Here is a 12,135-nt window from a genome sequence, read left to right on the forward strand (position 1 = left end):
GAACAAGAATATTTTTCCAGTCTGATTGGCTGCTGTTAGGCCTACTGATTTTAAGTTGAATGTTCATTGCATTTTTTGTAGACACCTGTGAAAATAATTTATATTCCCATGGCTTTTTTGTTCTCTGGGAAATTAGTTTTGATGATAAATACAGAAACAAGCATAAAAATCAAAACATCTACAATAGTGATAGTAATATTAATAATAAAATAATAGTCAGTGCAAAGTAGCCTACAAATTCTTTGGTGGGGGGCGGTGAGGGACCTGGATAAAGGCTAGGGGGGCGCTGGCCCAAAAAAGGTTGAGAAACACTGCTCTAGACATTCACATGGCCATTTAAAACTCTGTAAGTGAGTGAAAGTACCTTAAAAACTTAAAATCTACTAGAAGAAAATAATGTATCTGAGATTTATCTTTTGACCAGTGATAATTTGCTTATGCAACACTGTTTTTAACGTGGCAAAAAAAAATAGTAAAGCTTCCATGTTTATAAGAACTGAGTAATCAGGTGCTTTTCAATCAGAATAGACCAGTTGATTTTAATTATATCCTAATTAAAATGGGCTGTGCTTTAGTTTTCCATTCACTGCCCTGTTGTCACTTGGAGAAAAGACTTTTAAAAACAAAATTATAATGAAAAAGCTAAATGGGTTGCTCATTCATTTTTGTTGTGTTTATTTGAAAGTGGCTTGTCCCTTTGTATAAGATAGCAACTACAACAGAGGAAAAGAAGTAAAAAGTAAAATAAATATATGGCCAAAGCATAACCATGGAGGAGGATAATGCTTTAAAGAGCAAGCACTTAGAGGGAAGAGTCCATTAAGGGCCTAAGAATGAGGAGAGAAAAAGAAATGGAAGAGAATGGGAAAAGGATTAACAAGTGAAAAACCAAAGAGAGGAGCACTATGTAGTTGACATGAATTGTGAAAAAGCGAGGAGAGATGCACGCCGTTGTGTGCATGAAGGCAAATGGAAGAAAACGTGCGGCTGCTGTTGAAGGAGCGAGAGAAGCACGCGGCTGCTGATGGACGAAGGAGGCAGAGGGAGACAGAGGGGAAAGCATGTATTAAGTCAATGGGATAATGATGTGTCAAAGCGTGACCAAGCTGTGAAAATGGGAAAATGTCTTTCATCATCACTAAAGTGTCCTCTCCCTGACCCCTTCAGGTGAAAATTAAAATGGTTGGGACTCGATGGAAAGACTGTTTCAATTTACCTCTAAGTGGAGCAACATTGATTTGGGGTTGAAAGCAGGGCCCCGAGGCTTACAGACACAACAGACCTGTCTTCCTCTCTCCCTCCTTCAGCTCGTCCCACTGCCTCATCCTCTACATCTGCAAAATAAATCTCTTTATTAGGTCACATGATTTGAAATGTGTTCACCTGCCCCTGCGTCGTCTGTATTACTGTACTATTTATAGTGAACTGTGTAAATATTTAACAAGTGCAGCAGATATCAGAGCTGAGTCAGTGAGACAGCTGTCAAATCAGTGTGACATTCTGTGTAACGTAACAAGGCATAAAAGTGGAACAGATAATATCACAGATGATTGGCTAAATTGTAACCCCAAAGTAAGAACATGCCTGCAAAATTTGAGCAATTATTCTCCAACCTCCTGCCAAGTTTGAAGTTGAATAGATAAGTTCCTGTTGTAATAAAGACGAGAAAAATTGGGAGAACGTTCTTAAAAAAAACACACAAAGATGTGTTTCTAATTTTTAGAAGCATTTCTTACAGGAAAGTATTATTTCCATGGAAATTATACTGTTTTGTAACATTTTTTTTATTGTTTTAGCGCAAAAGGTAGATATTATACTGTAAAGCATCACATTCCAACCTCAATGTTTCCCAAACTTCACCCCTAATCTTTGTGATCGCCAGATAACACTTATCACAGCAATAGTCCAAACAAAACAACAAAGTTTTAAAAACTTAAAAAGGAGGAAAATCAAGATTGGAAGTGAAAAAAAAAAAACACTAAGTTGTAGAGCTGACTCAGATGTTTGGATGCTTCTGGACTTTGTGGAAGCAATATAATTAATCAATACAATAACTGCCTTAAATGCTTTGTCCCAGGCCTTTATTTGAGCTTTAAACTCCATATAAAAAACTAATCTGTTTCTAAATAATAAAAAAAAAGAGAGAAACAGAGTAATGGAGTTTGAGAAAGAGAGCGAGAGAGAAATTCCCGTCTCTAAGCCAAACTTTGGGAATTCATGATGAGTAATGATTCTTGTGTTAATGCCACCATGGGTTATTCCCAACTTCTATATTAAAACCATTTATGTTTTTAAAAATACAGTTAACGTTTGACCAGTCTATAGGTGAATCTCATTAGTTATGCATGCATATATTCATTCATTCATACATAGAGAATTTTGTCCTCCGTTTTTGCCATCAGGTAGGTGTAATTTTGCATTAGAAAGTTGGTCGCCTGCCTTTACCAAGAAGTCACAGCGACACAGGACATATGAATGCTTTAACAGAAAAGTATGACACATATTGACTCATGGTAGGCTAGAGACAGTATTGATTTAACAGTCAAAGATCCAGAGACAGACGCATTGTGAGGGACGAAAGGGCAAGCTTTAGCTCCCCGACTGAACTTTAGGAAGCATACCTGCTTTTAGAAACTCCTCATTTGCTCACTTTGAATTACCTGGTAAATATCAATTTGTTTTGATGTGTATATCCCTATCAGGGCCACCTGGAGGGTGCACACCTAGCTCCAGTGGTCAAATGTTGAGATACCTGGAAAGGTCACCTGTTTATCACAGTCATATTTGATAATTGATATATTATTGAACTGCTCAGTTATGATTAATTACACATGTGCTGATGCTCTCAAGTCTTTTTCTTATTAATTATAACGATGTTCCACTTAGAGCTAATTAAAAAATGACAGGATTAGAAAATTACATAAGACCAAGAAAAAATATATTAATACAGAAATGTGAGCTTAATGACAAGTATGTTTAATAGTTGCTTGGAGGTTGTGTGTTAAAGGTGCATTTAATGTCATAAACATCTTTAATTGCAATGAGTATTATAATTCATTAAATATGACTGTATAAATGAATTTTATGTTCATACATATAAAAAGAAACATTACACAGAACTGTGACATCATTTTAAGGCTCAACTATGTTGGTGTGAAATCTGAATTCATGGTTTGTTTTTGACAGATATACACATTTCAGCTTCTCGCATGTCTTGATGACACATTTGACTCGGAAGTCTTCGGTTCATTATGGTCAAGCACAGCGAGGTTAATGGCGGCCACGTCAGCAGGTGACTTTGTCATGCGGCGGGCAATTGATGATGCAATTACTGTCTAGATAACACTGAAGTCTGTGTCCTCTCTGGCATCATGTCAAAGGAGTGATGCATCTCTCTCCATGCTGGACTGATTTCATTTCTCATTTCTACCCAATGCTTTGTGGAGTTTTCACAAAATTTAAACTCTTCTGCTACATCTGAGTAGTAGACAACTTTCAGAAATACTGAAATGATTTCAGATAATGATTTAATGAGAGATTGACTTGTGACCTCTAAAAAGGATCTGTAGGGGTCACGGCTAACAGTTGACCCCTCCTGTAGGACCAATGGCCCTTCAGCTGATTCTGAAAATGATGCTCTTCTGCCCCTGCTTCAGTTCAGGTAAACAGTCTTATCTTGTTTTGCAGTTGTGCTATTCTTTTTTCAGTTTTCCCAATAATGGGTGGCACAGTTATGCAGGGGATGTTTAATGCTTGGGATATTGTTTTTAATCTTCACACCTTTGCTCATTAGTCCTCCTGATGTTGTTTATTCCCCAACAGACTTTATGCAACAGCTTTATTTTTACTATGACTAATTTGCACAACAGTTGACTGTTTACTAATTTGGTGACTCCTGGAGGCAAATGGATTGTCAGATTAAAAGATAATAGGTCATTTTCAGATTTTTTTCTAAGTAAATATCATAAAAAGCATGGGATATTTCCCCGCCACTATACATGCATGCACTATGGGAAAATGTGGAAACACTCAGGGCTTTTGAATAACTGTGCAAGGCACCACCTCCTTATTTTGCTATCCTTATTTCAGTCACATAACAGCAGCTCACCCTCTTGCTCAAGTTCAACTTTTAGGTAAACTGGTCCAATGACAGGTCAGGAAAAGACTCTGTCTGGTCACTGGGTGTGTTGATAAGGGTTTGAATAGCCCACCCTTCACCTAATTAGAGCCTTGTGAGACCACCCGGGTGGCTGCCAGCAGTAACCTGCAATATTAGCACAACTCAGCCGTGAGAGGCGTGCGTGTGTGAGTGGAGCACTGACTTTATTTCGCACAGCAGGTGGGGACTTTTACTGTTATTACCTGTGGTCCCTTATGCAGACAGATGCCCACTCAGTTGGGGGCATTCAGCTGAGCAACACGCATTCCAGGGAGTACACTTGAATCCTCCTACATATGCATGAAAGTGTTTGTAAATCACTGTTTGTATCTCCTTCAAAACAAAAGGTGGGTTTAATCTGGTCGTATCACGTTGGTGACTGAGCATTTATCTTTGACCTTTATAGTACACTGAAAACCAGTTGAAATTTTAGGTTTGTTTTAAAGAGCTTTCCTGTTAAACGGCTTGATCAGCAGTTTCTTTAACCTAAAAAATAATAGTCTTAAAACAAATAAAACTATCACGAGTTATGACACTTGGTAGCTCAAAGAGAAAAAAATAATCAGCAGATTTTAACAAAAACAAGTACAAAAAGATCTATGTGTTCATTCTCTCTCCAGAGATGAGGCCGTTATGCAAGAAATACTGTTTAGAAAGAGTTGGCAGGAAACGGTAATAATGGTGATGTCTGTAGCTGCAATAAACCCTTTAGCACTACAAGCCCATTTAGAGTTTTCTATCACTAGAATTACTGAACAAGACTAACCATTGCTTTCAACTCATTGCATCTTCTGCAAATTTATTCATTACATCAAAACAGTGGATATTAGTACTGACTAATAACAGACAAGGGGAATATTGAGTTAATTGTTGTTTCATTGGTCTTGGTAATTTGTCCAAGTATCAGTGTGTGTGTCTGGCAGTTTGTCTCTCTTGCTCTGCGATGAACTGGCATCCAGTCCTGTGTGTTGCCAGGTTCTCTCCGGATGGCCACTGGAGATAAATATCACTACCTCCCACTTCCTAACCGACTAGACTAAATCCTGCAGACTGACATTTTTGTTTTTAAATACAAAAAAAAAAAAGGAAAGGGAAAACAATCCAACTTCTTTCAATAACTCTTCACAGTTTTGGATATAAAACCAGAGTGAGGAACCAGACAAAGCGCAGCCTGAAGACCCCTTATGAAGAAAAATATCTTTGGACTTGGTTTTCCCTCGCCCAGACGCGGGTCACCGGGGCCCCCACTCTGGAGCCAGGCCTGGAGGTGGGGCACGATGGCGAGCGCCCGGTGGCCGGGCTTTTACCCACGGAGCCCGGCCGGGCTCAGCCCGAAGAGGGGACGTGGGTCCCCCTTCCAATGGGCTCACCACCTGTTGGAGGGGCCAAACGGTTTGGGTGCATTGTGCTACGGGCGGCAGCCGAGGGAGGGGACCCTGGCGGTCTGATCCTCGGCTGCAGAAGCTGGCTCTTGCATACAACTTGATGAATTAAAATTACATTGTTATTCTTTTTACAATTCATGAAAAGTAAAATTCATAAAAAGTATTTGTAACTTTGTTTACACATCTGATTATTCTAAGGTACAGTCTGTACTGCTGTGCACAATATTACAACTTCGTTACAATTTTAACTCCAACATAAAATTTGTAAAAATACATTTTCCCCTGGAATTTATCTGGGATGATATGGCCTCTGGTTCAACCATAGAAAAAAAAAAAAAAACGTGGGATGATGAGTTTTGTCTGCCTCTCTGTTCAAGTAGTTGCTATTATCTTGGTTCAGCTCTTTAATTATTTAACAGTTTGTCTTTGTTTGTGTGAAATAAACTGTTTATTCTAAAGTTTTTTATTCTAAAATTTTATTAACTTTAAAACAGAGTCAGAATGTTCAGTTGCATAATATTTACCTAAAATCGAAATAAAGATGCCAATCTAGATATTAATGTGTAATTAATTTGAAAAGTGAAATGAAAATGAATCAGTGAAAGGGAAAAAAAAAAGAAGTACAAGTGTTGGACACAACAAGTTACATAAAAAATTGTTTGAATTATTATTACAGTGGTGGCAGTTAAATAGCCTTAGTCCTGCAGAATACATATGAAAACTAACTGGTTACTTTTTAGAGCCCCTTTGAAATTAGCCAATAATTAAACCTCTAAAAACCTAAATGGAAATTACATGTTTAGATTGTTTTTCCAAGAAAATCCTCTCCTCATTCTTCAAAATGGCTTCGATGTAGCTCAACATCTTTGCCTCATTTATTCTCAAACCATGATTATGCAAATTGCCTCCGCATTCGTATCTTGTGTTGCTCACAGTGCTGTTCACATAAAAATCTGCTCGAACACAGCCAAAACTGTGCTACGCTACACAAAGTCAAGTTGTAATTGGAGCAACTCGGCCATACATGCTTGAAGCAGAAGCCAGCTATGAAAAGAAGGAGAGAGCTGGTCAGGATTGGAAAACCATTTATCAGAGTGGCGACAGATCTTAAGTGTTGCACCAATTTTTCTCAAAACTTCACAACAACCAAAGAGATAGGCCTTTAGTTAATTAATATTACGGAAATGATAACATGTTGCTAATTTAAAAAAAATACTCATCAGCTCTAATGAGTACCTTCTTGAATAATATCATTTTTCCTCATCCATGTTGCTTCTTTTAATAAAACAGCAATGTAATGACAGGATTATATTATTGGAACCTTTTACTAGAAATACAAAATAACAGCAAGTGATGTTTATTTTTGGTGTTGAAAGTACTTCCTACAGGTCGACTTTATCAGATTCCTTCTGTTGCAAAGACATTTGTTTGCATTTGTATCAACAAAAAAAAAAAAAAACATTAGAGTTGCATTAGAGTTGCATTTTGCATCATACCATTTTTGTCACAGCCTATCTGTTCTCTCTAAAATCCGTGTTTAAGATTTGAACTGTGGTTGGAGTAAACGTTTGCCCTGCACTGTCTCTTATTTCTGTTAAGTGGTTGCAGAGGATTCTTGCTGACCGAGCTCTCCTTGCTTGTAGGATGTGTTTGAAGGGGACTTCCAGTGCACTGTACTGTATACATAGAGGCTGTTTTTCACACACTCTGATCCTCACGCTAAGATTTATGCATGTCGTAATTCAGTACCAGCTCTTGGTTATTAAAGTTACTGGTCAACAAATGATATTTCTAACTAAATCAGCTGAAACTGAATGCACCTTTGTAAAGCATTAGCAAAAACAAGTTTGGTTACTCATGTAATACTTATAATGTTGGAGGTTTTTGCATGCAATTCATATTTAAGTGTTCTAGTGAACACGAGCAATCCTGCAGTTCTGACGATTTGGGGTATAATTTTCCGTAGTATAACTTTTAATTTTTGTATTGCATTTTGAACATTATGTTATGCTGTAATATACATGAAAGTCTCAAATGGGTGACATGCATTTGTATTCATTTCTCATGAGTCAATAATTAGTAGAATAACTTTCCACTGCTATTGCAGCTGCTATAGCCATTAGGGACAGGTCTCAGCCAGCTTTTCACACATAGAGACCGAAAGTTTCGCATTTTTTTGCTTACAAAACTTCAAACTCGGTCAGAATGAATGAAACGTGTCTGTGAGCATCTTTTTGTTGTTGTTTTGAGGATTTCTTCTCTATCATAATCATACTATTGTAGCTCTCGCTGCATGTTTTGGCTTATCCTGATGGAAGTTGAATCACCAGGACAGACTGATCTTTTTTTTACTTACAGGCCTGCCATATATTTAGCTTCATCCATCTGCTACTAAAGAAAAATAATAGTCACAGCATGCAAGAACCACCATTACAGTGGAGACGGGGCCATATTCCGAGTTGTTTGTCCTTGTCACATAGTGTTTAGCCAAATACCCAAAAAAGGTCAAGTGCATTATTTTTTAATAACCCTGATGTGAAGTTCTTGCTCTTCCTGGTGCTGTTTGTTTACTAATGTTCACATTACAATTACATGCTCAATTCCCATCGCATGAAATCGTAATTAAAATAAATAAATAAATAAATAAATAAAATGTGCCCATAAAAATCCAACATCTGAGCTATTTTCCAGAAGCTCCGACATTCTTTACGCTACTGTTGTCAAAGTCAAGGAAGTTACAAAATACAATTATTTCCTTTTGGAATGGAACATGGCGTAAACAGTCACGTCCTATCTTTCATGTCAGGAAGCTGAACCCTCTTCCAAAGCTCACAACATGAACGTATCTGGCTTTAAAAGTGAAAACAAGACCGAGACGTGACAATTTGTCATATCAAACAGTCTAATTTTTTTGCCTTTCCCCCTGCCTCAAATTTTTCTCTCATCACTCTCTCATTACTCGCATAATTCTGTTACCTAGCACCAAGATGAGACATCAATTCCTCTGCCGCTGAGAATTGCAAATTAGCTTTGAGTTAGCTCTCGAGGAGATGGGAGGAGACGGGAGTGGGAGGAGGAGGAGAGATAAGCTGATGAGTATGTTTGAAATTAGCCCTTACCCACAGAGGGAGAGAAAACAATGCTGGGAAATTTGAGAGAGTTTCAGTGACAAATTAGAGAGTTTTAATGTCATGAGCGACGACTTGCACCAGAGCGGCATGCTGTGCCGACTCCTTTCCAGTGTGATTGGGGTCTAGCAGAGCACTCCCCAGTCAGGAAAAAATTTACATACACTGGAGCTTCAAACTGGTTTTCCAAGGTCAATGGAAAGGAAACCCAACCCTGCCCTCCACCCCCACATGCTTATTTTTTTGTTGTTGTTGTTGTTGTATTCTTGTTGCATTCCCTTGGAATAGTTTTTGCATTTCCTCACAATAAATTAGCGAATTCACCCTGGTCTATGTTGTTTGCAGTTATAGTGATAAAGTGTGTTAATTTAAATAGTATATGGTACAACTTTAAAGATCCTCAGTAAATATATGTGCATTTTCCACATAAGTTTGTGGTGCTTTTATGTCCTAAAGAAAAATATATTTTAAAACTTCAGATATCTCAGAAATGATTTGTGAACATAAATCTAAGGCTTTACAAAACAGGAAGACATTCAGTATTCGAGGTGCCACAGGAACTCATGAGTAAATGTATTATTTTTCTATGAGAATGCAAAAAAAATAATAAAATTGCGAGGGAGCACAAAAACTTTGCAATGGAATGCAAAATTACTCTGAAGGAATGCAATAGGAAGAAATAATCTGTGTCCCCTAGGAGGCTTCTGAGGGAAGGAATAATGAGCAAAACGAAGAGGAAATAAAAACCAACGTGTCTGTTATTGACACAGAAGTAATATTATTGATAAAATAAAAGTGTCTTGTTTAATGCACTAAAGTAAAGCAAGGCTGACCTGAATTAAATCTTAAATGTGTTAAGAACACCTTTAGAAACATCACACCCCTCGCAGCACATTTTGTCAAACACCACCTGCCTTTGATATGAGGAATTTCCCTCATTCTTAACCAACAAAGGCCAGACAGGGACAGATTAAATTTCCAAGCATAAATAAATATTGTGAAAAGGTCACCTTTCCATCTGTTATTTGTGCAACCTCTAAAAGTAATTACACACAGAATGGTGTCAGTAGAGCTGTTTGTGCACTTCTGTTGTCTAAACAGCATATCTCCCAGGGCTCATTTCATATACACCTTTCAACTGTGAAATAGTAAACAGACCCTGTAATATATGCAAATTTTGATTGGTAGCAACCATAAAAACAAACTTACTGTCTGTCATTCATCATAAATTTGTAAAAAAAAATAAATAAATAAATAAAAATACAAATATAAAAAATATGTGAAGTGCTTTCTTTAAAAATGCAAAAAATTTCTTCTAAGGAACAGGTTAGTTTGTATGTATATTTTAACATATTTTTTGTAGTATATCCTGCTCTAAACACTATTAGGTAAACATGATAAGCTCTTAACATTTGAATTAGCATATGTAAAAACATGCATCACAATAATAAGGTAGAAATATTACTCAAATGCATAAGCAGTGATGCAAGCATTGTAAATAACATAATAGGCCATGTATTCCCTGCAGCGCAGCATTGCGTGCTCTCCTCCTTTTAGGGGAGGCTAGAAAAAGAGGTCAAACGTGACATCAGGAGAAAGCGAGTGACGGCACTGAAGCAACACACTGTACTTTGAGGAGAGAGAGAGGTGGGGAAAACGAGGGAGAGCGAACTTTCTCGTGGGACTGATTTTAAAGGCCAAGTGGTTTTCTTCGTTGTCTAACTTGAGATTCAAATTACACCGGCTTTTCTGACAGGCCGATGTTTTCCTCAAGAATTGCATTCCGTACTTTTTTTTTTTTCCTCCCAAAAAAGGAACTGATATGTCAACAGCAGTTGCCAGAAAGAAAATGGGATTTTATTCAGCTATGAGTGCGTAGATGTTAGAACGTTTGAGACTTTGAATCATTATAATTAGGCACTCGAAAGGACCAGCAGTGGATTTTACAAATATGGACCATATTTTACCACCCTACCAATTTCAAGAAAAAAATATATTCTATAAAAATATATAATGGGCACAAATTTATGTGTTCCAATCCCTCACTCTTTCTTTTTAAGCTTGGGTTTAAGAATGCCATAATTTATGTAAGTATGAGTGCTTGAATTTAATGCATCAGTGTTTTTGCCGCAGGTGTATTCTTCACTGAATGTTACTTGTAAACTGAAAATGATTGGAGAAAGGAACATAACCTTGAAAAAGTAGAAAATGTAATGTAGATGTAGTCCAGCCACCACATGTACGCCAACAATGCAATAGTAAGCCCTGGCAGGTACTTTTAAGCCTTCTTTTGTGGCACCCAATTGTAAAGAAGGTGCAGTATTCTTGCTTTAACCATCTTCATGAAAATTCATCAGAGCTACACGTTACATCCCTAACATAGATAAAAATATAGAGTGTGTGTGTGTGTTCACTTTCTAGCAGCAATAAAAAGTTGAAATATCCACTCTGGGGTTGTGTGGTTGTGTCTTGACACCCCAGGATTGCATTTTTAAAACCTGGGCAATCTGTACCGGAGTCTAATGTGAAGCAGCTTGTCGTAAACTTTTTGTTGGCCTCACAGACCGGCAAGCACGATGCTAATAACGTCAGTGTTGTTAAAATTTACCGTGTTTCTACTCACCAGAGACGGATCCCTCATTGATCAGAGTAAATCAACTCTCACCAAACAGTAAAAACATCATCTCAAAGTGATGCAGCTAATGATCTGCCTCAGCTGACGAGACCCACCGTCTGAAAGGCTGCTACTGCTCCTCCTGCTGTACCGAGGCCACATTGTCTGCCTCCTTCCTCCCCCATGGCCTCCTCACACTTCATCTAATAATGGGAATTTACTGCAGGTCTTTTTTTTTCTTGCTCACTTGGCGAGATAAACAGCCTGATGAATCAGGGGTAATGCACAGGCTTACGGGCACAGACAGCACGCAGCCCACAGTAAATATCTGCAGACAGGATCGGATTTCAGCATTAGCAGTGAGGAGATGCATTTATTTGCCTCTCACCAGACTCGTAACAGCACTGAGGCTCAATTACCACGTCTGAGAGGTGCAGATAATACATGCAAACGGCACCACTCCCAACCATTACCAGCACATATATACAGTTTGCTTTTCACCCTGTCTGTCTGAACTGCACTTCATTGAACAATGTTTGTAACATCCATAGTTGAGTGATTATTTTCTTAATGAGGTGTGGGTGTGCTGCATGTTTGCCTGTTTGTGTGGTTTTGAATGCTTTTGTTTTTCCCGCTGTTACTTCCAGCCACTATATATAATAAATTACGGCTGTATAGCACTGCATTCTGAAACAATGCATTTTTCCTTTCAACCTATACTTTTTATTTACTTTTTATTGGCCTTTAGGAATGTATTAGGCTTTGAGGATGAAGGTCAAGAAAATGTAATTTTCTAGATTACTTTAACTACTCTAGTTAATTATCATAATTTACTACAACAAATGTAGA

The 12,135-nt window shown here is 37.8% G+C and overlaps 1 long non-coding RNA gene across 2 annotated transcripts in view; it reads left to right on the top strand.

Annotated features, from left to right (window-relative positions):
• The window catches only part of LOC106954355 (uncharacterized), a 74,430-nt gene that overhangs the window by 52,787 nt on the left and 9,508 nt on the right, over window positions 1-12,135 (top strand). Inside the window, exon 3 of one of the 2 annotated variants that reach the window (XR_001426345.1) lies at window positions 11,299-11,983. The exons of the other annotated variant lie outside the window; for it this stretch is intronic. This is a non-coding gene — a long non-coding RNA (uncharacterized LOC106954355). Of the gene's footprint in view, window positions 1-11,298; window positions 11,984-12,135 lie in introns of those variants that run through there. 2 annotated transcript variants of the gene reach the window in all.

This window comes from Poecilia latipinna, unplaced genomic scaffold, assembly GCF_001443285.1.
Source record: "Poecilia latipinna isolate Pla-1442-1.1 unplaced genomic scaffold, P_latipinna-1.0 Scaffold648, whole genome shotgun sequence".
Taxonomy (NCBI): Eukaryota; Metazoa; Chordata; class Actinopteri; order Cyprinodontiformes; family Poeciliidae; genus Poecilia; species Poecilia latipinna.